This window comes from Geospiza fortis, unplaced genomic scaffold, assembly GCF_000277835.1.
Source record: "Geospiza fortis unplaced genomic scaffold, GeoFor_1.0 scaffold732, whole genome shotgun sequence".
Lineage (NCBI taxonomy): Eukaryota > Metazoa > Chordata > Aves > Passeriformes > Thraupidae > Geospiza > Geospiza fortis.
In genome coordinates, this window is record NW_005054477.1 from 803,572 (window position 1) to 830,962 (window position 27,391).

The 27,391-nt window shown below is 36.6% G+C and overlaps 1 protein-coding gene across 1 annotated transcript in view; it reads left to right on the forward strand.

Annotated features, from left to right (window-relative positions):
* Positions 1–27,391, forward strand: part of PCLO (piccolo presynaptic cytomatrix protein) — a 347,313-nt gene that overhangs the window by 111,909 nt on the left and 208,013 nt on the right. The window lies entirely within an intron of this gene.

A 27,391-nucleotide genomic window follows, 5' to 3' on the forward strand; every position in this document is an offset into this window, starting at 1 on the left:
CAAAGCTGTGCTTTCACTGTGAAACCAGACAGAGGAATACTTTAATTGTCTGTTGCTATATTAATGTCTCAAAGAACACTCAATTATTCCAGTAGTTCTCTTCTACTTGGTAATTATCCTTACTCTCATGGCCTAGTCTACAGATTGCCTATGATGCCTCTTCTCAAAGATGTCTAGCTAGAGGGTACAAAAGCACTAATGATGGTTTTTAGCTTTTAGTTTTTACTAGTATATCACTGAAATAAATATTTGCAGGTGGCTGTTGCAATCATCACTTTGTCAAGCTTAATGAAGAGAGTTCAAAATGAACTTCATTATTGAATTCTACTTTGAAATCACTTTGTAATTTTTCACAGCATGTTGGAAAGGCTTATTGTTTTGACTTGAAGATTGAAGAAATCTATTTGGATTTATGGAAATTAGAATTAGAATAACATGCAGTTCACATTTAACACATAAGAATATGTTGCTATGTGAAAATTGTGAGGCCTGCTGGTTTAATAAGCCAGTTTGTGTAAACAAAGATGTTACCTTTTATTGCGCTGCAGCAAGAGTCTGTGATACAATAATAGATAAGGAAATATAAACTATTTCCAAAGCTTCGGTTCTCTGACTTCTATCATTATTTTAGGAAAAAAAAGTCATAAAATGCTTATGAAGTTGTATTCCTGGTCCTTCCAAAAAAAAAAGGATGCATGTTGTTTCGGTGCATAAATTTCAGTGTCTCTTTTCTCCTTTTTTTTCCCCAAATATATACTTTTATATTATTCCTGAAACATTATTTTTATTCTTAGAATATCTTTCAGATATCTTTCCCAGATCCCTAAGTGGGCATCTTTTCATTCTTTCCTGATGATGCAACCACTCTAGTCCAGCTTCCCAGGTTCTGAGCCATTTCTGTTCTACTGTTATAAGTACTGTACTTTTGAGCCCAAATTTTGTGAAGTCTTATTCCCTTCTGCAAAATTTTGGCAGCACTTTCTCATTCTGAATAGTTGATTTTTTTGTGTCTCCCTCATGGTTTGAACAGTTCTTTCATCCAGAAGCAAAATCAGTGAGGCTGATTTTCCCTGGGATGAAGACTCTCCATTCTTTCATGATGAATTAGTTTATAGCCCTACTTTGCAAAGATGTACACATCTTTTAATTATGCACTTTGAGGATCTGATTGCTCTTAATGGTGCTAAGGAGAATTGCAAGTAATGTATTTTTCCAGTCAAAGGTTTACAAAACTGTATTTGCAAATAGAAAACCAGAAAGAAAATAAGACTTTTTTTTTTTAAATTCCTTTAATGATGTCAGAACCCTGTGTATGGAATTGTCATTGACTGCAGTAGGAGTCTATCCATCAAATACAAAGCATTATAAAGCCTCTGTGCTTTCTTCTAGAAATAAAACCTTCTCCTTTCTTTATCATTGAAAATTGCTTGTAAAGGGATATAAAGAATAATTAATAATTATGGATAATCAAAAAGCCATTCTTTCATTTCAGCATCAAAAATATTTTTTTAAAATGGCATTACATTTATTTTTCACAAAATGAAAATATTATTAAAATGTTATTAAAAATTGCTGTGGTCTATAAAAAAATCTTGTGCAGACTAAAGTCTTACATCAAAACTTGTTTCTGTCTTACTAGTGTGAGTAAAAATAAAAAGATTGAACTCTTCACCTTCCACAGCACAGATTATCCCTGTTTGGCTGGGATTTTCATTTTCACTGTGAACTCTCATGTTAAATGTTCCTGTTTTACAGGTGGACTGCTGTAAAATGATTATCATGTTTGATACCTTTAATCAACTTTCATATGCTAAAATAAATCAGAAATTTGGTAGTCTTACATATTATTTCATTAAGGAAGTGTAATATTCTCTCACCCTGAGGCAGCCATCTGAAATCAGTTGAATTAATCACACCTCTCCAGGGGCTGTAGGGGCATCAAATGGAGCTCAGATGCTACACATGTGGGCAGATAAAGCCATTGCAGGAAATTTTTTTTTAGGATTTTTTTTGCAGGGGATAAGGCCAGTCCCAAAATGAGGTCTTATGTTCTGGAAGAGTGGAGTGTGGCTATGGTGGCATAGCACTAGATTTGATGTCTGCATTTTCTTCACACAATTAATAATAGTGAATTCAATACCCTCTGGTGGGATGAAATTTGGGCGATATAGGAAAGTTAATGAAGCCAGAATTTGGTCTATACTGACATTAGTGTATACAGAGCAACAGACAGTTCACTGTTCTTATTATTAATAAGGAATCAAAATTTACCTTAAATAAAAATTAAGCCAAAATGAAACATCTAAGAGGGCTCAAAATGCAAATTATGATTCAGTAGCTTTGTTTTAATAATCTTCTGAACTGAAATGCATGATCTTTTAATAATATATTTTATAGTTATATTAGTATAAATGTCTCTTGTGACAAAGGAAAATTTATTTTGAAATTCACTTGCATACAAGTGGGATGTCATGGTGTTACTAAAGACTAATTTTGGAAATCATTTCTTCACCTCAATGCTGGAAGAAGTCAGACTGTATTATGTTAAAATTCTACCAAAGGTAAAAATTCAGTGCCATGAATGGTTTGTTCACAAACCCTATGTAAGTATAGTTGAAGAACCAATAAAACCATGCAAGGTGAAATGCTTCCATGAGAAAATTCTTGTATGGGCTATGCTTAAAGATATTTTGGTAATCAGTAAAGAACAGAGGTGATTTATAGCAACATCTTCTCTTTTTTTCTTTCCTGTGATATAATAATTATTTCTATGATTAGTTATATACTTCCTGAACCTGACCTTGCATTTTTTAAAGCCATGGGTGGAAACCAGGGAAGTATTGTCCACAGTAATTAAATTCTTGCCTCCTATTGTGCCACCTTTCCTAGCATATATCTATATCTAATCTATCTATATCTATATCTATATCTATATCTATATCTATATCTATATCTATATCTATATCTATCTATATCTATATCTGTACAACCACACTCACATATGTGATCTGAGCCATACAAGGCATTACTGCACTCCAGGGCAGAAGATGAAGAAACAAATACTCAGTGTCATATTGTGTAACATTATATAAAGCATTCATATGCTATAAAAATAAATTGAAATTAATCCATTGCAGCCTGTCATATGCTATAAAAATAAAGTGAAATAAATCCATTGTAACCTGATTCAGGAATTACTTCCGTAATCCAGAAAGAGCAATGAGATTTTACAATTACAGACTGCCTTCTCATGTGAATAAAGAAACTAAAGAATTACTCACAAATACTGAAAAACTCTGGGTTTACTTTTATTATTAACCATAAATGAGTGAATTTTGCTTCAATAACTGTTCTTCTTGTTTATGAATAGGAACCACAACTGTTTATTTCAATGCTTTTGTTTCTAAGGTCTGAAAAGCCAAGACTCTTCCTCTTACAGGAACTTTTTGGAATTTAGGTTTCTGGATTTCATACACCAGACATTTCTTCTGCTTATCTTTTACAAATGGTAATTGAAAAAAATGGGGTAGATGCCAGTGAAGTAAACAGAAGCCAATATCTGTATGACTATAGATCTGAATGTCTCAGGCCAGACATTCATTGCTCCCCAGGACATGGGTGCTATGAATTTAGCCTTGATTCCTGAATTGAAGGAGGCTGAAAACCAAGTAAGACCTGCTAGTCATATACATTTCTGGGGAAATTCAAAACATTTTTGTTCCACAAGTGATATTTACCTTGTTATAATTTCTTTTCAGTAATTGCTAAACTACATTAAAGTGGGTGAAAAGTACTTGCAAGGGTTTTTTTAAATATTTTTATTAAATTTTTAAGAATTATTTTCGATAAAGGGAGCTTCCTTAGAACTTTCTTGCAGTTAGAGTCTCACACTGCTAGTGCAGGGAATGAGTTAGTAGGTGGCTCTTGCCATTAGCATTTCTCAGCCTCCAGGAAAGCCCCACTCCCTGTGTATTCAGAGTATGAACTACTGCAATTCCTGAAGCTGTTTTACCTGAGTGCTGTTCAGGTTTCCTTTGATGCCTTGAGAGGCTACCTTGAACAGAGGCTCGACAGTGTTAAAGGAATAAAATAGGTATTTATTAAAAAGGCCATCAAAGGATAAACCTTGGGCTTTGCCTTTAAGAAAAAAACACATTTGTTTCTTGTTTCGGTGGCTCCATGTGCCCACAGGTGCCTCAAAATGCCTCTCGTAGGTTGTGTCTGGTGAGGTTAATCCATAAAAGTACAAAACTAAAGGAAAAGATCAAATAAATGCAATATCCAAGTTCAAGAGCATATAAGTAGCTCCCTGACTTCAGCTCTCAAATGTTGCTTGATAAATTTTTAAAGTGGTCTTGCTTGTGTGCTGGCTTTTCTAGAAAATTAAATATTAAGAGCTTGTGCATCCTCTTATCCTGGTGCCTCCATTTTCTTTGCTGTGGTTGGTGAGATGTCCCAGATGAAAGCTGTAGGCTGAATGGGCCTCCATGCGCTTCCTCTGGGGTTGTAAGAGGAGTGTTGCCATTTTGTCCATTTCGTCAACAACTGTGTTTGCTGCACCTTCCCAAATTACAAACGTACACCATAAAATATTTATGAAAACATGGCAGCTGCAAATGCCTGAGAGATATCAGCTGAGATCCTCTTTTCGTCTATTTTCACTTCTCTTTCCACTTTCTTCACAACATTGTGTATTACTCTTCCAAAAATGCTGATCAAAAAAAGGCTGGTTTTTTTTCACATCTCTGCTATGGATATGCTGGCTGCATTTGCAAAAGTTTTGTATCTCCTGGGCATTTTCTTGGCTTATTTTCATTTTGACAATGCATGCAACTGTGTGTTTTGTTTTTGCTGTGCTACTGCTTTGAACTCTCTCTGCCTTACTGCCGCAGGTTTTTTTGTTTTATATTCCTTTAGTATTTTGGATATCTCATGCAATTCTTTTGTCACTTGTTATAAGCCTCATTTTATTAGACAATTTCTTTTGCTTGGAAAATTTTAGTTTGCTCTTTCAAGAGTTGATTCTAAGAATTCTAACTACTCTTTTTATTCTTACTGATCCAAATCATAACCTCTTTTTTTATTAGGAATTTATCTAGTCTTTGCAAATTGTAAGACTGTAATTTTTAAACTTCAGTGAGATTGCATGTGTGGTATCATACACCACATCAAATTCCAAATTCTTCTTCGGCCTTCTTTCTCAGAACCAGCAGTTTAGGGACATCAGGCTCTCCTGATGTCCTCCCTTTTTGCTGAGGGTGACTGCTTCACAGAATCACAGAATATCCTGAGTTGGAGGGACACATTAGGAATATGGAAGTCCAACTGCTGGCCCTGCACAGGACAACTCCAAGAGTCACATCATGTGCCTGAGAGCATTTTTCCAGTGCTTCTTGAATTCAGGCAGGCTTGATACTGTGACCACTGTCTGAACATCTCTGGGTGAATAACCTTTTCCTAATATCCAACCTAAACTTCTCCTGACACAGCTTCAGGCCATTTCCTTGGTTCCTGTCACTTGTCACTGCACAGAAGAGATCAGTGCCTGCCCCTCTGCTTCCCCTTGTGAAAGAAGCTGAAGACCACACTGAGGTCTCCTCTCAGACTCCTTTTCTCCAGGCTGTGCAGATAAAATCCCCTCAGGAGCTCCTCATAAGGATTCCCCTCCAGAGCCTTGACCATCCTTATTCTCCTCCTTTGGGCACTCTGTAATAGCTGAATGTCTTTTTTTTATATTGTGGTGCCCAAAACTGCCCCCAGGACTTGAGGTGAGGCCCCCCCAGTGCAGAGCAGAGTAGGAAAATCCCTTCCCTTTCCTGGCTGACAATGCTGTGCCTGACGCCCCCCAGGACAGGATTTGTTCTCCTGGCTGCCAGGGCTCTGCTGGCTCATGTTCAACTCTCCATTGACCAGGTCTCCCAAGTCCGCTTCACTGCTGCTCTCCCAGCCTGTGCACACAGCCAGGATTGCCCTGTGCCAGGTGCAGAATCAGGCACTTGCCCTTGCTAAACCTCATATGGTGGGTGACTGCCCATCTCTCTGATTTGTCAAGGTGTCTCTACAGGGTCTCTCTGCTTTTGAGGGAGTCACCAGCTCCTCCTTATTTTCTATCCTTTGCAAACCTAGAATCCCTTCCAGTCCTGCATTCAAATTTTTAATGAAGATGTTGAAGAGCACAGGGCAGAGTCCTGTGGATCCCTGTTACTGACAGGTCCCCAGTCAGATGTCCCCTCATTCACTATAATTCTTTGTGCCAGACCCATGAGCCAATTGCTCACCCATCCCATGATGTGTTTATTCAGCTCTGTGCTGGAAATTTTTTCCAGAAGGATACTGTGAGACACAGCACTGAAAGCTTTACTGCAATCCTAAAAGATTACAGCAACTGGCTCCCCTTGATAACTAGAGGTGTTACTTTGTCATAAAAGGAAATCCAATTTGACCAGCAGGACTTCCCCCTCATGAACCTGTGCTGGCTGTGACCAATGCAACTAAAGAAACTGTTTTGGTCACATCTGTGTTACTGTTGTCTACCTAATTCCCTTAGGAATTTTAGTGCTTGGGGCAAACTTTTGGCAGCAAAATCCTTCCAGTGTTCTTTGACACTTTCCTTGTGAGTATACCAGCTGTGGAGTAGAATCCCATTGCTGATTTTGGTGCTTCCAGAAAATCTGCCTGATGCTGTGGCCTCTGAAGTAGCTCTACTGAAGCCTGTTTTGTGGCCTTGCATGACACAAGTTGCATCTCTACAGCTAAAATTGCTCACACTCCTGCAGAAAGGAGCCTTGTAGTGATGGGGGTCTGTCTGACACTGTCCCCTAGACTGAACAATTTTTTACAGAGGTAATATCAAACCAGGATGCATGCTAACAGCAAAAATGGATGGGAGACATGGGCCTGAGTCTGTTCCATGCCCCTGTTAGTTTTACTGGACTAGAAGGAGTGTCAATAATATTAGCCAGTAAATTATATGTATGTGGGAAATCTAACTTTTAAAAAAATCAGTCCCTCAGGAGAAAGAGAGCTGATTTGCTCTCAGGAGCTGAAATAACAGCATTGCCTCACTTTATAGTCCCAATAGAAAGCACTTAGGCATTCCCCAGGACAGAGGGAATCCCACCTTCAAATATCTTTTAAGCTTTATCTGAAGCAAAGGTATGAGCTTTGATCTCCTATCTCTGAACCCTTAGGCTTGCCAAGTCAGTCTGTCTATATCTGTAGTCCAATGAATATTTAATTATTGAAAAGTGGAATAGTGCTTACAGAACACATTATGGTGTCTAGCTGCAGTCTTCCAGCTGAAAAGTGAGTCTAATTTTAATACCTGACTTTGCTAATTTATCTGAAACAGTCTAATTCACTAAGTAGTAATGGTTTATAGTATTTGAGTGAAAATAGAGGGTTATAGACACCGTGTGCTAGGGTAATCTGAAGGTATCTTGCCTTCCAATTTGGCTTGTTTATACAGAATTAAAAAATAAGTGCTTCTGACATGTTTCTCTTTTCTCCATTGCTTTGGAACATTATGTGCCTTTGGCAGTTTGCAGTTCTGGTCTAAGTGCTGTCATTGCTTTTGCAACTTTAATCTTTTAAGATAATTTAATTTCAGCTGACTTTTTAGATTTTTCAGTAAGACATCGTTTAATTAGTGTGAGTGTGAGCTGGACTTTCCCGATCAATTGAATGATTTATAATTAACATTCTTATTTTTTTGTCAAACTGCAATAGTACTCTACATTCTTTTTAATCAGTTTTGTTTGTGAAATTTATTTTTTCTGTTCTTTTCAATTGTTCTCATTTGTGTTCTTCTGGTAAAATGCAGTAATTATATCCTTATTAATTCCAACCTCTGCCCTCTTAATTACAATTAAGGGAATCCATATATTATTATATTTAGATTTCTGGATAATTTAAGACAGGAAAAAAAGAGTGGTTTTTAGAGGCTTGCATTATTGCCTCACCCTCTCCTTTATTATACTGCTTATGTCTGCAAAATTCAAGAATCAGACGGAAACTAGAAATAACCAGTTCATAACCTCCTATTCAATCTTTGTTCTTTTATATGGGAGGACCTTTCTAAAAAAAGTTTCTGTAGTTTCTTTTTTCCAACCATATTTTAATTTGTACTCTATGAAGTATTCTGTGCAACAATAGTGTAATGACCTGCTCTTCTGTGTTCCTGGAACTATCTTGGGAATTCACATAGGGGATATTCTACTTCAGCTGTGTAGGGCTAGAAATAAATCTCTGTGCACATGTGAACAAAAACCAAACTAGCACCACAAAACCCTTTCATGTTCCTGTTAAGCTAAAGATCAACAGATGGAGAGTTAGTTTTCATCTTTTGTCAGAAAGTCTTTATTGTGCTGGATATTTCTCTTGTTTATATTTATTTGTTTATTAGGATAAAAGCAATTACAAGATAGTTCAGGCGAGTACAGACCTTAAAATTTTCTTTTCTGGCTGATTTTTTGCCTACAGCAATGGATTAGTGTTGCTTTGGGAGGTGAAATTGTTGGTGTTGTTTCCCGTTCTGGCTGTGAGCCTGCACCTTTCCCAACACTAGGCCAGGGGGAGCAGATGTAAAATAGCTCAGTGGCAGCTCCACTCACTTCTCCTTTCCCCTGAGAGGTTGAGAGAGTTTTCTCTCTGATTCCTTCTCTCTCCTCCATGATGCATAATTGGAGTTGGACCAAGGAGTGCAGGAGCTGCCCCTCTCTGCTCACCTGGAGAACAGTGTTGCTGCTGTTGGGTGTTACCCTTCTCACAAGCTACAGGAAGGACAAAGAATGGGCCATAGAAGCAAAAAAAAAAAGAAGGCAAGGAAAAGTAGTGGAGCACCCTGGAGGGGAGATTTGACAGGAAGATGGAGCACAGGATTAGTTGCTGTGAAGGCATTTTCCTCATCCACACAGATGGCCTTCCTGCCATCATGCTAAATGCAATGAATAGTGTTTAATGCTTGCTACTCAGATGTGTAGCTTCAAAACTAATATCCTATTTACTGACTTTTAAACTATGCCTTGCAGATGAATGGAGCATTTTGGAGTATGGAATGGAGTATTGCAGCATTTTGGAGACCTTTATTCTTATGGTTGGGTTATTGGGACCCTAATGAGTGGACCAGTTCCCCTGGTTACAGCTGGTTGACTGGGGAATGGACTACTGTTTTCCAACAGCACTCACATCACTATCACTTATGGCAGATATAAACGATATGTTCTACTGAAAATATAAAGATAATAGGATAGCTGCTGTACATAGAGACATGCTCAAACATATCTGACAACTGACTGTTCTTAAGTCTAGCTTCATGTAATCTTTCTTCTGTTTCATTCTGCTGAAAAAACACTCACAGTGTCAGCTGGTACTCAGAGATCAATGAATCTCATCTCAATGTTGCCTCCACCCTGAGAAATAATGCTTATGTAATAGCAAATATGATTTTATTTTTCTATTTACTCCCTGACAATCCAACGAGACATCCACCCTTCCCATAATTGTGTCCTGTAGATCATAAATGTGTCACTGAATCATGAGATGTGTTTTCAACTCACTGACAAGAAAACAGTTTTTAACGAGAATTGAGACAGATGTGGAACAACCTCTTTATGAAAAAAAAAATCAACACCTAACACACATTTTAATAAATTAATTATAATTTGGCATGGCTTGCTGTGGAAGAAACATGAGGTTCTTATGAGGTCTGATGGGATGAAGTTTACACCTTAGTATCAAGCTCTTTAAACATACAGAGTTTGATTTGCTCTCTATTTATAGTGCAAAGGGGAAAAAGAACTTCAATTTGCTACTAGTTTTCAATAGAGAATCAAGTATTACAGTCATAAACACATTTGGTGCAACAACATTTTTGGGGGATGCTAAAAATATCTTGCAGGTTCTGAGAAGCATCAGGGAAATCTGGCTTCTGAGAGACTGAATGTGACCTTCTTAATTGTATTATTCATATTATTTCTAATCCTAGTTAAATAATGGGAAATCAAGAATGTAAATAAGAGTAAATAAGAGAAGTATTAGTTTGTTTTAGTATTAATTCTTGATATTAAGAAGTTTTAATTCAACTTCTGCTTTTCTTCATTGATAATTGGAATTGGGAATGCTCATGAGGTAGTTTTTTGGTTCTGATTATCTAGTGGATTGGACAGTGTAGGAGATACTGAAATGACAAAAACCAGATGCATTCTTCTATTACCAATTTTCTAAATAGGGATGAGTGACTGGAATGACAAAGGAATTGGCCAGCTGAGCATGCTGGCCTGATCCAGGCCTGGCTACATTGCTTCCTTGTCAGCTGGGTTCCCCCTGTGCACTGTTGTACAGATTTGTTGCACAGTTTTTAACTTCTCTGCCTGCTGTTCAGAGCCATATTTAGCAACACTGTGATCACTGTGCAACCAGCAAACAACTTTGGGTATTTTTCCAAAGGATTCCCTCCATTTTGCCATGAAAGATAGCAAAGAAATCCAAATTTTATTTCTGTTTTTCTTTGTCCCTCATCCTTTTCACTTGCATTTTGAGCTTCTTTATGGCTGGGAAAGTCAGAGATAAATTAATTACATGTAAACGTTGTGTTACAGTTATGTTCAGTAAAACAGTGATAATCTGCACTTCATTAAGCAGTTCACTTAATAATCTCCCAAAAAAAAGAGAAGAAAAAACCAAAAATTCTTGTCTCTCTTACAGACCTCAGTAAGGACTTAAGAGCAGATGCTGTAGTGAGGCTTCATATTAATAAAGCTTGATTGCATTTAGTACATATCTGCTAGATTACTTGTCAAATAAATACAGCACAATTTGTGATAGCCACTTTTTAAATGGAGTTTATTCCTTTCCAATTTGCAAAATCTAGTCATTCATAAGAAGTTCCCTTGACACTGGTGTCAAGTGGCTTTATTCAATGCTATTGGATAAATTAATTTTATTTATGTAAAAACTCTACACAGGGCTGGTGAACACAGTGTCTGAGTGTCTGAGTTGGTTTCCCAGTGCATTATCACAGTGGGGAAGTTTGAGGATCTGGTTTTGCTGAGCAGAAAGCTGCTGTATGTGGATCCTTCAAGTTTTGAGTAATCTGGTGCCTGAATGTTTCTCATCTGGCCCCAGGACAGGAGTGAAAGCTGGCTCATGTCTCTACTATTGAGGCCAAATCACCAGCACACCACACCCAGGGCTCAGTCCAGACACTTGGAGTGCACGTCCTCAGATGACACTTCGACATCCTTAGTGTTTGACTCTGAAGTGTGGGGGAAATGTGCATTTTTGTGGGGCCTTCCTTTTGCTACAGTGGACCACCACTGCCTGTTTCATGCTCTTTTGTGGTGCAGGAGATGAGCCACAGTTGATTCACAAGTTTTGGGGGACACCAAAAGGGTTCAGGAGCAGTGACACCAGACTGTGGGCTCAGGGTGATGGGGTCTCAGTGTAGGAGGGGAGCTGCATGCACATTGTTACTGTGGGAAGCCTGGCAAGCCTAAAATCACAGCCTTTTATCTTCTGTGGCAGAAGTCCTCACTACTTCATCAAGGTCAAGAATAAATTAAGAGTCAGTTCTTCAGCTACATCTATACAGGTGATTTGAGTATCTCCAGAGGGTGCTGAGACCTGCTTGCAGAAAATGATACACTCCCCTAGAACTGAACTGTTTCACCAAAAAAAGTTAAGTGATCACACCCGTGCCAGGCCCAGGCAAATTCCCACAGTCTGCTCATTGGAGATTGCTTGGGAGGGTGCTATTTACATGATAAGAAACCAAGGCTAGTGATCTGTCTAACATTTAAATGACATCAGTTGTTGAATTTTTGTGCCTGAAGGCACTTCTAGCTCTCCTTAATTTGATACGGTCAAAGCCTCTGGAGCTTTGATAAAGCTTCTAACTTAGAAGTTAGAAAGTTAGTTAGTTTAGTTTAATTTCTAAACTAATGTTTCTTTAGTTTAGAAAGTTTGTGCAGAAGCTGAAGTTTACCCAGATGTCCATGATCCAAGATAACTTCACCGCTGTGACAAAAATTACATTAATCCTCTTTATTGCTGTCTTGATTAACTGTCACATCTAAAGTTGATCCCAGCCTCAAGGAAGTATTTGTTTTTGGCAGGATGGGGAGATGTGGAATGTAAAGATAGATTTGACAGTAAGGGCGCTTTTTAGTTTTGCAGTGGTAAAAATAAAAATAAGATTTAAAAAAAAGAACAAAAAAGAAACAAAGAAATCTTGACTCTGGTGATTCTCATTCTGGTAGGATCTGAACTGTTCTGTTGCTGCTGAAGGAGTCACACATTTAAACCAGCAGAACTGCAAAATAGGTTGTTAAGTTGAATCAAACAAGAGATTTATGCGGACTTGTTGTGCTTCAGAAGAAAGTCTGTAGAAAGCTTATTGAGGAAATGCAGTCTTGCAAATGCTTTCTGCTGTCGCTTTTGATGTTCCCAAATACAGAAGATGTCAGCTTGAAAGAAGAAATGTTCTTGGTAGGGAGTGATGTTGACTATATGAGAAATGGATTTGTATTATAGCACTCTATTGCCCTTGGAATGTTAATACAAGGAAGTGCAAGCTATTTTATTAAATCATGGGTTCCAGCATGGAACCTGTCAGTTCTGCCAAGATGTTGTATATTTAGCACTTCAAAGTTGCTTGTTGTGCTCCCACACCTCACCTGCAAATTGTGTGTGAGAAACAATGAAAAGTAGTTCACCAGTGGCTTCATGTGTTAGGTGCAAACCTCAATGCATTTATATTAGCAAGACCTTTTAAAATTACATTTTAGTTTAGTCCAAACAGCTGCATTTGGTGAGGCTAGCTGATACAATGCATTTTGGTTAATCCTGTAATCTAAGAAAATTAATTTGCTGCTTATTTATGACAAATATTTCTTGCAAAGAATTGGGGAGGGTAGGGAGGTGATATGGGAAACACCAGAAAAACTAACAATCCATTATCTTCCTCTTGGGACATGCATTTGCTCGTCATGGATAACCTAGGAATGCTTCGCAGTTAGAAATTTTGGTCCTTGTCAAGAGAGGCACACATGCCTTTATGCTTTGGGTCACTTATAATTCCACAGAGAGTCCAGGTATAAGTGAAGGTATAAGTCATTAAAAGTACTTGAGTGACATAGGGACCTGCTTTTTCATGTTATAGCCAACTTTTCTGTAATGTAGCCCTCAGCTTTTCAGTGTTCCCATGGCTGTTATTTACACCATGGAGGTTTTTTTTAAGTCTTCCATGTGCTAAATAACAGAGCAAAACTGAAATCTGCATAGAAAAATGAAGTGTGTTTTTTAGAGTACACAGCTAACTCAGCTCTGCTTTTCTCCCAGTGCTTTATGATTCAGATATTCTTTCTTTAATCCTGCCCAAATTACTGACATGGTGGACTGAGTCAGTCATGTAATGTGGAATCTCCAGTCAATTCTCATTTCCCATCTAGCAAAAGAGACAGGCACCTCTGAGCAGTAAACTACAACAGCAGAGGAACTTTATGTCTTCCTGTCACTCAGCATCAGTGATCCCTTAACCCTCTGCAGCAGGATGCTGTAAGGTTGGTTCTTCTGGGAGCATCCTGTCTTTAGGGGCATGAATTTGGCCTTCTCCCTTTTATCTGGACTGCACATGCATTTCAATCCACCAGCTGAAAACCAACTACCTGAGCTGATCCCACTGCCTGAGTATCATTTTCTTAGAGATAAGTCACTCTTCCAGAGTTTTGAAGGAACCACATGGTACATTGGGCACTGAATTGGGAGGTGATGAGAAACTTTGTGCAGAAAGATACTTGACACTAACCTAGTTTCACAATTGTGTATCTTACCTGACTTGTCTGAAGTTATTTTGGATTTACACTGTTACAAGGGACCAACATCTTTTTTGCTGAATGGTTTTCTTATTAATTGGTTCCATTTTTGACATTGCAGGTTGTCTTAAGGGAAGTTATTTTATAAGTCAATATCCCATTTTCAATATCCTTCTAGAAGTCCCAAACCTATCTTCATCCTGCCAAAAATTAATTCCTGTAAGTAATTAATTTTTTGTGAATGCTTCCCTTGAATTCCCTTTATTCACCTACACTGGAAAAAATCCCAACATTTATTGCAGAAGAGACTGCTAGACTAAATTTTTTTTTTCTTTTTTTGTTAAACACCTTCTTACACACAATCTCAGAGTTGTTGAAGCTGGAAGGGCTCTCTGGAGGTCATCTTGTCCAACCCTTCTGCTGAAGCAGCATCACTCACTAGAGCAGGTTGCTCTGGGCCATGTCCATTAAGGTTTTGGACAGCTCCAAGGAGTGAGACTCCACAACTTCTCTGGGCAGCTTGTGCCTGTGTTCAACAACACTGACAATAAAAAGATTTTTGATTATAATTAAATGGAAATTCCTGCACTTAAACTCGTGGCCATTGCCTCTTATCCATTCTGCTCTTTGGACTCATCCTGGAATAGCAACAGACATCCATTTATTCTGTAGAACTCTATTAAATCATATATGCAGGATTATACAGGCAATAACTCAAGTGTTTTTATGCTTTATGAGTTCCCACCCACATTTTGGCTGTGTAATATCTACAGCTGAAGGGCATGGTGTTTATGGAGCTAGGACTGATTTTACTGACCAAAAAAAGTGCCACTGAGGTCTGATTATTCATTTCTCAGCACTTGAGTCCTTCTTTGTCTCTTTCTTAAACTCCCAGAATTAAAACACTTTAAAGCTTCATCTTAGTATGGCACCATTTTTTAAGTAGTTGCATTTAAATTTATTTGCATTTTCCTACAAACCATTTTCAGAAGATAGGGCTGGGTGGTCATAAGAAGCTAACAGGTCAGCCAAGTGAGACAGTGCCAAATTGCAATGTGTATTAGATGTAAACCCAAGAAACTCAGGTTTCATGTCTAAAGTGGGGACCAAAATGATTACTAAAGTAGAGTGGAGGTGAAATAATTTTAGAGGTGAGTCAGAAAAGCAGTTCATTTCTTAATGAGCATTTTCAATATAGTTTTGGCACAATAAATTTTGATCCATAGTTCTGTATCCACAGTGTTCCAATCAATTTCTAAAAATGGGAAAACAATCAAATCATGTCAAAAAACTGATAAGCTTTTAGAATGTTAGTGAAGTGGCACAGATGATAATACAAAAAATTACTCCCTGATTGTGTGAACATAATGTATATTATATCTTATATTGGAGCGCCAAGCTCATACCAGAAGTACCAACATGTGACTAAATAATTTGAAACTACTTTTAAATTCTTGTGTTATGTGATGAAAGCATGATGATAGTAAAAATTCTGGTGTGCAGTTGTTGTAAGCTATGTTTTATTTCAAATTTTAATTAGCAAAGAAGGATGTAATTGGGATTGGAGGACAATGAAAAGTTTTATCAATAAAATGTAATAATAAGTCATTTTTTTCACTGAATAAAAGAAATTATAAAATTTGTTTCTGTAGCCTTTTGACTAAAATATTTAGTTTCAAAATCAATTTCAAATGTATTTTAATATTTCTTTTGCTACAATGTTTAATTTAATGTTTACTTGTATGAAAATTTGATTGCTATATATAAAATATGGCTGCAACCCCTTGCTTCTTTGTGGGTGTGTTCTTTGAGCTTTGTAGATTTACATTAAAATATAAATTTTAATAGATTATGTTAATTTTATGTAATTGTTTTTATGGTCTTCTAGACCTTATGATTTTATATAATTTTTAATAGGCTATCAGGCACCTATAAAATTCCCATTTCCTCTAAGTAGCTGTAATAAACCAATTCAATGATAAAATAATATGATTAAATGTTATGAAGGAAGTAGGGAACAAGCAGTCACAAACACCTTTAGAATACATATGAACTGTATGTGAAAAGTCTTCTCTCCATATTTTCCCACTAATTGCTGTGATCCAGTAGAGCAAGGTATTTGATCACTGGCCCGTGGTAATTTGGAATCCTTAGGCAGTTTTGTACTTAAAAAACACCTCTATTTGCCAGATGTGATGACAGCAGAAAAAGGTGCCTTTTTCTTTGCTTTTTTTTTGTTTGTTTTTGTTTTATTTTCATCCCATGCTTATTACTTAAAATGCTGACCTTCATGTTTACTTGTTAGTTAATGCTTGCAAAGCAGTTTGAAAATGAAAGGGACTGAATTCATCATTGTTAGGCAGGTATTGAGAAGAAAATGTTATGATGTTTTTGACTTCTGTGTAAGAAATTTCCCAGGCAGAAATGAAAGTTTCTGCTCAGCCTTCCATTGTTCTTCATGCACTTAGCATTTTCTCCTTTTTTCAGTCATTTCTCCTAGCTGAAGTCTTGCTTCAGGAAGGATCAGTATTGAACTTAGTCAGAAGATCCTGGATAGTAACCTTGTTCATTGGAGTGCTGAACCAAAAGTGGAATGTTTTTATTCCACTTTTGCCAGTAATTTATGCCATGTTCTTAGCTAGGTCAGTTAACTCAGGTCAGTGCCCATCCTATTTGAAATCTGAGCAGTGGTCACTGATGCTGTTCTTCATCATGAAATTGAGTTTCATTTTAGTCTCATATAACCTCCATGTGGCAAAGAACATTAAAAAAAATAAAAGAAAACAAGCAAAGTGGCAGTAAATATTTTATCTGTAAGAGATTACAGGTACCTTTCAAAGCTCACCACAATATATTGAAAACTTCTAAGTTTTCCAAGTGTGGGAGACAATTAATTTCTTTTCTTCTGCATCTTAGAGGACATAACCATTTTCTGAATATAATTGTAATTTTTCTAGACCAAAAAAAAAGTCTTGCTGTTTCATTGCTTCATATAGAATATTAAAAAGGATGTAAAGCTGAGTGCTATGGTGCACTTACTGGGCTGCTGCCCAATAAGCTGGTGATGAGTTTTTGTGTGTGACCATGTAGCATTTTTCCCTGATGTGTCCGTCCTTCAATCTCTACAGAAGTACGCCTGTCCTTATTCTGCCTACTCATGAAACAAAACAGATATGAACAGCAGGAAAATAAATGCTCATATGCTTATCTATGATTCATAATACGGAACAATATGATCTTAGCACCATCCTTCTCAGAAAATGACAGTAAGCCAAACTATGAGCAAACAGATATAAACAAACCACATTGGTCATATCTTCCAGTCTCAGCAGGCAGGAGCTGTGCTGTAGCTTGTGCACTTTTGTGCAGAGCAGAGGCAGGTAGTGATTCCCTCATTTCCTTCCCAAAGCTGGTCTGGTCCATAGAGGATGAAGCACTGCTCAACTCCACGCCTCTGAACCAAAATTTCCAGTCTGCACCTCGAGACATTGCTCACAGAGAGGTCTTTGGAGCTGTATCTTCTCCCTTCTTTGCACTGTGTTTAAATTTGACAGGGAGATATAAGGTGATTGACAGAACATGTTTAGTGATTAAAGTATTAGTGTAAAAAATCTGAGCGCCATTGGTGCACACAACACAGCGACGCTCATTCCCACCACTGAAATAAATAAATGTTCTAAAATCTGCTTCAGCTTTTTCTATACATCAGCCAAAATGATTTGCCAACTGCACATGAGGAGTAAACCAGAATAAAATCAGAACATTGATAATTTCAGTTCATCCAAAACATAAAAGCTGTTAGACAGATGGATCCCTATTTTTTTACTTTCTCATGTTCCTTTATTATTATCATGAAATAAAGAGATTCTGTTATTCACAGACCAGCAGCTTTTATTTATATCACTTTCAACTTGGATCCCAAAATGTGTATATTATTTAATATCTTTTTCATTATTTAAGAAATATGTTTTTATTTCTCTGCAGTAGTTTTTATGAATGCAAATGCAAAAGCTTTCCTAAAATCCATATTAGAGTATTAATGTTTTCTCTTTAATTGGACCCTGCTTATCTGTATTTACTCATGATCTTGTTCATAGATACTCTTGGTTTTGCCTTTCCCTCACAGAGGTCTGGAAGTGGTTAGACTAAGCAACAAATCTTGTGTCTATTTCATTATGGGGAATTTAAGCACATTTGGAAAATCTGTTCCATTCATAAACTTTTGAAAAATCATGAAACAGACAAAGCTTTAGAAACATTCAGCAAGCTCCTTCATTGAAAGGGGACTCTTGATCTATCAGTCTTTTTCCAGGCTTCATCACCCAAGAGAAAATTATCCTTAATAAAAGTCTTGTAAGTGAGGAATGGCACAGGGAAGTTGCTGCTTTATAAATCTATTTATTCTGATTGCAGTTTATGAAAACATCATGTTGCTTTCCAATTAGTTGCTACCTGTGAGTTCCTGCAGTGTTCATAGGCACATAAACACAAAATGTAAATGTGTTTCTTGTTCCTGTTTGTTTTCCTTAATCCTTTTCTGGCAATAACATATTTGTGCAATATAACTCAAACGCTCAGTTTTAATACATGCTGCTTTCATATATTTTTCTACTACCTATCCCAAGGAGAAATAAAATTTATTCCAGCTGCTGTTTCTGAAAGTATTTTAAGGCATTGAGTGGATGTATTTCATTGAGATTAGGATAGATAAAGTATATTAATGAAACCTAGGTAACTTACCTGTCATTTTCCAAAACCGAAAAACTCAGAGTCTAAGGCTCAGATTTATAAAGTTCACCCTTTCCCTCCCCATAGGAAAATATGATGAATTAGTGAAAAAGGACAGAATTTATTTATATTTATTAAAATCTGGAAAATTCCTCTTCTTAGATTAATTAAGAATAACCATAAAAACCTTGATTTTTCTGGGAGTCAGTGTTCTTTTGGACATGAAGTGTGCACCATTCCAACAGGTAGTTATAAAAGAAAAGAACAAAAGCAGCTTTAATTTCTATTTATTTTATTTGATTTTTCTATTTAGTAATATCATCTCTACTATGCATTTTACTCACAACAATATGCTGTGCTATGTCTTATATGTGATAAAATGGTAAATAAAGTACTGAACATAGATAAGCATATGCACTATATGGACAAGTAATTTAAGTGTGTAGTACAAGAATAACACGGAAAGGTGATTAATCAATTTTGTGTGATGCCACAGTTTTTCTACTGTGTTGAAATTCTTAGAGGAAAGAGAGATCTCAGGGGAGGATTTCAGACTTCTTGGGTACTTTGCATAGTGAGGTATGCTGGGATGGATAAGGGAAGTTAATATGGGCACTATTTGTATCAAAGAATAACTGCATTGTAAAACCTGAAATTCACAAAGTATGAACTAGAGAAACCAGAGATAAAGATGATTTGTCTCCAGATCCTGTCTCATTTTGCTATTCAGATTATTAGCACTTTCCTTTTATTCTCAGCTTTCATCTGACCTTGCCAAAGTTCCTAGGAGGTTGTAAATTAGCTCTATATTGTGATCTCCCCTTGGGATGTATTTCCTGTAAGGTACATGGAGCGGGGTTTTCAGGAGAAGCTGTGGTGAGCACTGGCGTTACGAAGGAAGGTCATCCCATGGGACCAGCTCATCGAGGTTAGGAAGGAGGCATCTGAACTAATTAGAATTCATCCAAGAGCCTGCATTAGATCAAGTGTGACAACTTGGAGGGAAGTTAAACTAAAAATAAAGCTGTTGACATAACAGAATAAAAATAAAAATAAAATTATGTTGCGTGAAGAATTACACTTATATCAGTTTCCACAGTATGGGACAAAGAGATGGAATACAATTGCAAGCATCATGAAACTGAGATTTTCATTATCAGCTCTTGCTAAGTCAGGCTCTGACTGAAAAAGTAATATGAAATACACTTAATTAGACAGAAATAAATTAACTTGGAATATTATTTTTTTCCCTATTGCTAATGGAAGCAGTGTAGTTTAAAATTTCCTTGCAGAAAATTTAGATTTTTAAAGGAAAGTAATTAACTAATTTTATTATTTTACTAGCTCTGCTTGTTTCTACATTTCTATTTTCTAAGACTTTCAAGAATAACAACTACAGGATTTTCTTATTGATAAAAAACATGAATAATAAATTTTAAATGAGGGGGAAGTGGGGTAGGCCAAAATATTTTATTCCATCTGGGGCTTGGTTATAATCCTAAAAAGTTGAAATTTTTTTCTGTACCTAGGAAAAGGCTATAGGAATAATTTCAGGTTTGAAAATCAGTTCTCTGTTCTCTAATTTAGCTGTGATTTTTTTAATTCATATGCACTGAAATGTATTAGTTGAATAGTCACTGAGGCCAGTGAATTGAACCATACTGAATGCTTGGAATTTAATTATCTTAAATGCCTTATGTTTATATGCAGTAGTTTGGCACAAATTTGATTATATAAATAGCAAATTGTTCAGTTAAAGCACTGTTAATAACTGAATAATGGAATAAATTTGTGAGGTTTTGAAATAATTCAGCCAGTGACTGAAAAACAAAGACTGTTTTAGTAATATAGAACTTCAGGCAAAAGTTAAAAACACCAAAATGATGAAGAAAACATGGAAACTTAGGAAAGTTCTGGAACTGCATGGATACAAGTATCACATTTGTTTAAGGTTTTGGGTAGAATCACAGTGCCTTTGCTAACTCCCACGAACATACCTAATGCAAAACCATGTTTTGTGAGGAGAATCATGACATAAATGGAAAGAATTAGGTAGTTTATAAGATCTATTCATTAAACCCTTGCTGTAAGTGCCTTTTTCCTCTGATAAAAATGGTGACCTAGAAATATCTGGTTTTCTCCATGGTCTCTGAATGAAACCTGGCATGATCATGTCCAGTTCTTTTAAAAATCCTGTTTTAAATACTGAATTGCTAAGCAAAGGATGGGTTTTGTATTTGATGACAGAGTTATTTACAGTGATTTAAGTGACATTTGTTCCCTCTTGCTCATTCCTGTCCCATATCCACTCTTTGAATTGTGCTGTCAAACTATTTGTGTGTCCATGAGATGAGAAAGTTCCCTCAAACCTAATAAAAGTTAAGCCTGAGAAATATTTGATTTTTTGCCATGTTAGTTCCTTAGTCAAGTTCACATCTATTTTCATAAAAATTTGAGTAAATGGATGAGAAGGCAGAGGCTTTTTTTGCTGGTATTTTTTGCCAGAGAAATAGAGGTGAAACCAGAGACCATCATCAAGAAGCTTATAATGATGCATTCTTTTGGGGAAGGAGTGGGGAATAAAGAGCATCAGCCTTCATGGAAGTCACAGAAATTGAGTGACATGGAATTGCAGACCTTTGTGATTAAATTATTTTAGTTTATATTGGTTTTTAATAGCTTAAAATTTCTTTTATTTTGCCCTGACATATATTGAGCAATCTGTGGCACATTAATTCTCTTTGTTCCTTGTACAAGTGTGACAAACAGAGGCTTAATCACATTAGTTAAAAAACAAAAGAAAACCAAACAAAAACAAACCCAAAACTCAAATAAACAAACAAAAAACCCCCACAGTAATACAAACACATCAATTTTCAGTATGAATAAGCCTGGACTAAGTTAGAGACAATTGGGAAAATATAAATATTTACATTTAGTGGGTGATGGTGAAACATCTGTTGAGAGTAGTTAAAGATCCACCCAAACCAGTTTTTTTACATGATTGTTGTGAGACTCTGGGGAGGACAGGGAAAATCCCACAGGACTGAAGAAGCAGCAGCATAATTCATAGGGAGGGATACTTCCAGTGGATCCCAGTATTTTCCTTACTCACACTGATAGAGAGGGTACAGGTATGAAACTGAAGATAGAGTAAGGCTAAGAAGAATTGCAAATACTGTGAAGAACATGGTTAGAATTCCTAATACAGATCAAAATATGCTGTCTAAAACCAACAAGGTAAGTCTAGTAAAGACAAGAACAAAACTCTAGTTTCAGTAGGAAGAAATATCACAAATACATGACAAAAAAAACCCCTGCATCAGTAAGGCAGAATGGTATCTGAGGCTATAATGTACATGAAATCCATGTAAATTAGCAGTGTGATGTGGTTTCAAAGGAGACAAATCTCTTTCCTAGATTAACAGAAACTTTATAAGAAGGCTATTATTACATCTGCATTCACTGCTATTAAGATCTCATCTAGAATTTTGTGTCCCTGTTTTGAGTAAATCTGCTTTAAGAATGGTATAGACCACTGAAAGTTAGTGTAGTTGTAAATAATAAGAATGGCCCGTGGAAAAAAAAAATAGGCTTCATTGCTCAAAAATACTGAAGATTTAGGGAGATATGACAACTGTCATCCAAAATGTGGAATACCATTCTGGAGAAATCCATCTATTGCTATAAGAGTAAGATAGTAAGACATTTTTTGTATTTAGGAAAAAATTTCATCTGTTTGCAAAGATATTAGAATAGTGGGGAAATAGGGTTTGGAAGGCTGTCAGATTTCCTTACCTAATTATTTTAGCATTCTTTTTAAATGAATTTTTTTTAGAATAAGGGATTGGATTAGGCTCAAAGGGTTTTGCATCCTGCTTTAAAGGTTGTAGAGGATGCTCTTTCTGTGAAGCATGATTTGAATTTTAAGATTTAGCTCTGTGTTGATGACAGTAGCCAGGTTATGTGTTTGAATTACAGCTAGGATGTGATTACTGTTTACAATTAACAGGGAGAGTTTGGAGCAGAGAGGGAAAATTAAATTTTGGGTGGGGTCAGCTGAAGGCAATGTCTGAATATTGTCAGCATTAGATGACAAAGTGCAGGGTCTTTAGAATAGAAGTCATAGGAATAGCAGAACCAATGCAAAATGTTAAATTCAAGGGTTTCAGAACTGCTGAAAAACGCTTTACTGCTAAAGATTATGAGTGGATCCTCTGCAGATTACACATCTGTCTGCAAATTTTGAGCCAAAATATGAAAAAGTACAAGGACTGAATAGTTAACATTTTAAAGCATTTTAGCTGAATAAATCTGATAAATGCACTGAAATGACATTTAACTTGAAATAATAAATTTTACAGCAAATTATGTGAAATAAACAGGAAACCAGAAAGCATCACATTTTCAGAATATAAGTGGTTAGTTTGCAATCCAGTCAAGTACCTAGATTTAGACTGCGATAGAAACCCAAATAATTTCTTTATTCCCAGCTCCCCTGTCATATTACATACTGTAGAATGAAAAATAAAACTCAAACAGATTTATACAGGTGTGGAAAATAGCACAAGTGACATTCAGGGTTTTATCACTTTCTTCTTTAAAATGAAATAAGAAAATCTCAGACCTTATTCTGAATGTGGGGGCAATATCATCTCTGACAAAGCCACACAAAACTCAAAAGAATTGAGAGGGCTTCCTATTGTGGAAACCACTTGGGGTAATTCTTTGTGAAAGCTACTAGTTCAAGAAGTGCTTCTCTAAATTTACATTTGTTCAGCTACAAAGGCAAATTGTCCCCATGCTATTGTGATTCAAGAAATATGTACAAGCATATTTAATGTTTTCTTTCATTTGTATTCCCTATTTTGTTTAAGAAATTATAGAGCTATGTGTAGGTGCTGATGTATGTATATGTAAGTATATATATGTATTTCTATATCTATACATGGATATATTGATTTGGTATACACAATTGGGGTTTTTTTGTTTGTTTTGTTTTGTTTTGTTTTTATTTTTGTTTTGTTTTGTTTTTGTTTTTTGTTTGTTTGTTTGGGGTTTTTTTATTAGACCCTGGAAAAATTCAGCAGAAACTATGACCTTTTCTTTTTTCCATTCTGTTTACATGCAGTAACAGCTATGTCTGTTCTGCCATACTAGGTAATGCTCATAAATATGGAAAACATGAGGAATAGTGCTGATTCCTGGGAATTTTGCCTTGTGTTCCAAGCACAAGAAAAGGGACGTGTGTGCCAGGATGTATACTTCTACCTTTTCTTGGTCTTAAGTTAAGCAGAAGTAAATTCATTGCAGAGGTCCAGAGCAGGTCACAAGGGAGTTTTTAACTCTTCCATTTACCTCTGACATATATACCATTTGCATTTTTCTAGCTTCTTCTTACTAGGTTTTAAAATGTTTCCTTGGGAGTGCATGGTATTTGTATGCAGTGAAGCTGAAGCAGTAGCTGTAGAAAAGAACATCTGGGCCTCTTCAGAAGCAGTATTTTTCTCAAAATTGTATGTAATATCCAATAATGATTTCTGTCCAGTGGAAGACTAAGTGAACACTGATTAGGAGCTCTGTGTATTTCAGATTAATTATGTCTTGTGGGCAGTGTAGCATATGCTGCAGTATCCAGAAGAATAATTTAGGGATACAGAAATTTCCCCTCACAAGCAAATCAAAGTCACAGGAGCAAAGTGATCTTAATCCCATCTGCTGTCAGGAAAGAGCCAAACATAAGCCAACAAAAATTTAGAGGTCTCCCTGATGACTTGCCACTGGTGCTAGATTACCAGTTGGACTTCATGATTTTAAAAGGTCTTTCCCAATGTGAATTATTCCATTATTTTATGATTTTATAGTTTCTTGCTTTATTTCTTGCTTTATTGTCAGCTGTAACCAAGTGGTTCATAGACAATGCAGCCACAATTATACTGAGTTTCTTCAAACTTAGTTTTTCAAGTTAATATGATGATCTGATACTGTGTGTTGTTGGGTCTATTATTTCTTTTCCTCCATAGTTCACTTTTTTTGTGTGTGGGTTCTTTTTCCTCCTAATATGAAAAAAAAAATATAATTACCTCTTCCAGTAATCTGCAGTCTCACAGCCATTTTATTTAATTTATCCAATTTTCTTGTTTTTTTCCATGCATAGAAAGTTCTCCTTCCTGAAAAATTATCACTGGAACATTGAACTTCATGTCTATATCTGTTCTGGTGGGAACATTGCAGGCAATGAATATTGAATAGCTAAGAAATGGCTTATAAATATATGAACAAATCAATAGAATGTATCTTGTATCATCACAGATAATTAAAGTTATTTTCTTTTTCCCTCAGCTAAGGATTAGCATGTATTCACATTTAATGGCAGTCTTTGTTTTAAAATTAAGTAGGGAGTTCTTGTGGAAACAATCCAAATCACTCCCTTTTCCCCAAATTTGGCACATTCTTCCCTCTAAAACCTGTGTTTGCAACATGCCTGATTTAAATCAGAATTAATACTTGCTACATTCCCGAGGAATCAAGTACAAGACTTCAGAGTTTACACATATGTTTATTATACTGCAGGAAATGAATTAGAGAAGTGTTAATACTGTGCTAATACTGGGGTTTATTTATAACCTGACTTTGATTTTTAAAGTATCTCAACCATTTAGCCCCATCTGACTAAGAAACATCTGTGAAAGGATGATTGACATGTACACTCAATTTCTAGAGCAGGTTGCGTGGCAGTGAAAGGGGATTGAGGTGAGGGGACTGTGAGGTTGGTTCCTCACAAATTGGAAAGCAGGAGGAGTGTCGCAGACATTCTCTTTGTGAAAAAGCTTTTCTTTGAGTTTTTCTTTCTGAGAAGCTGTAGCTTCAGAGATAGACGTAAACAATAAATTATCTGCTGCTGTGGAATGCAACAAGTCTGTCTGGATTGGCCTAGCTTAGATGTTTATAACTGATAGCCGATCCGGGACAGAACTCTCTCAGACAGAGTCGGAGAGAGCTGCTTTGTTATTATTCTTTACTTTTTTTTCTTAGCTTAGCAGCTTCTGGAAATCTCTCTTTCTTTTTCTTTGTAGTATAGTTATGGTATATGTATATATCTTGGAATTATAAATCAAGCTTTCTGATCGTAGAGTCAAAAATCTCGTCTCTTCCTTCACCCAAGAACCCTTGTGACCCCCGTCACAGAGGAGGATGTGTGACCACGAGTATTAGCTAGTGTCCCTGCTCTGTAGCTTGAAATGGGTAGTGTGTCACACAGCAGATTCTCTTGTGATCATGGCAGAGCTCTGCTGTCCTTTTGGTATTGATGATGTTGTGTAAAGGGGTGATGTGGGCAGAAGGACACAATAAACAGAGGGACTCAGCTTCAGCTGCATAAACAATCTACATTCAGTGCATATGGATAGGAGCCCAAACCTACAGCCTCTCTCTTGGCCCAAGAAATGCCTTTTTTATGTCCAATCAGTGACATGTTTAGGAGGAAGAGAGACACTACAGTCTGGATCAGCCCATTTTTTCTTTCAAAACTGAAATTTTTACAGCCCACTATGTGTGATAGTATTGAACACCCATATTTGGTCACTCCAGAGCTCTCTGTCTTCCTCCATCTCTTCACAGGTCCAGCATGGAGACGTGCTTCATCCTATGCATCCTTGGGAGCTGACTGAATTACTCCAAAACAGCACAATGAGAGACCTTTTTAAAATTATTTTATCTGGATAGAATAAATGTTAGAGCAATTTTTCTTTCAATTCCCAAATAGTCACATCTATGATAATTTCAGAATGGAAGCAGGAGAGAGCTGTGTCTGATGGCAAGGCAAATACTTGTTTTGCCATAACCAGTGAAAGGCTGTAGGTTTTGGACTCATTGGGCAGTGGAGGTCAGCATGATGTTTATTTTAGCAATTGTCTAATGGCCAGGTGTGTCACCTTTGTGTGAGCTGAACCTCTGTGAAGAATATGAATGTTTAATGTCTGGAAAGCTTGTCTAGACTAGGTGATCTAGATTATCTTTCATCTCTCATGATCCTGTGAATATGACAATGTATTCAATGAATGATCAACTGTCTAGAACATATGAATCAAAATTTTCAAGTTGTTTCCTACTGATGACATAACCCATGCCTGCCCTGTTCCTCAGGGCTCTGAATAGATCCTTAAGAATCAAATGAATTTGGTTTTAATGCATCACCCTCATGTGTACTCCAGAATCTAGAGAATGCAAAAGAAGCTCATTAGGAGGGAGACTTACTAGCCATGCCACTATGACTAGATGTCTCTCATAGCATGTGTTGTATGACATATTGTAGAAGACATAAAGGTGCTTGCTGGGCTGCTTGCCTTTGCAGCTCTCAAAAACTGCCTGATACTAAGTACAGAGATTAGTCATTTTCTGTGTTCTCAGAGCATCATTTGGGATCCCTTCAGGACACAGGCACTAGCTTTCTGAAGTTGTCATCAGGTGAATGGAAGAAATCATTTACTGAGCTATTATCAGGTTAAACATCTAGGGAAGAATCCCGGAGTTAGGAAAGTGAAACAATGCCAGAATTTGAAAAGGTTTTTTCTTGTTGGCATTAGACCAACATATTGTACTCAAAACAAATGTGCTTGCTTTTGAATTTTCTACTCTGTGCTGTAATCACTAGAAAGAAAGGAGCATTTCAGGACTTTGTTGACTTTACCAATATATTACTTTATTTAAGTAACAGAATACCTTTAATAAACAGCCCTGCATTATAAGAAACTCCAAAGTCACCATTTCTGCATGAGTTTCACTGCACTGGTAGCTCTCTCAGGACCCAGAGCCCTGCATGCCACATAACCTTGTTGCAGTCCTTCCCTGCC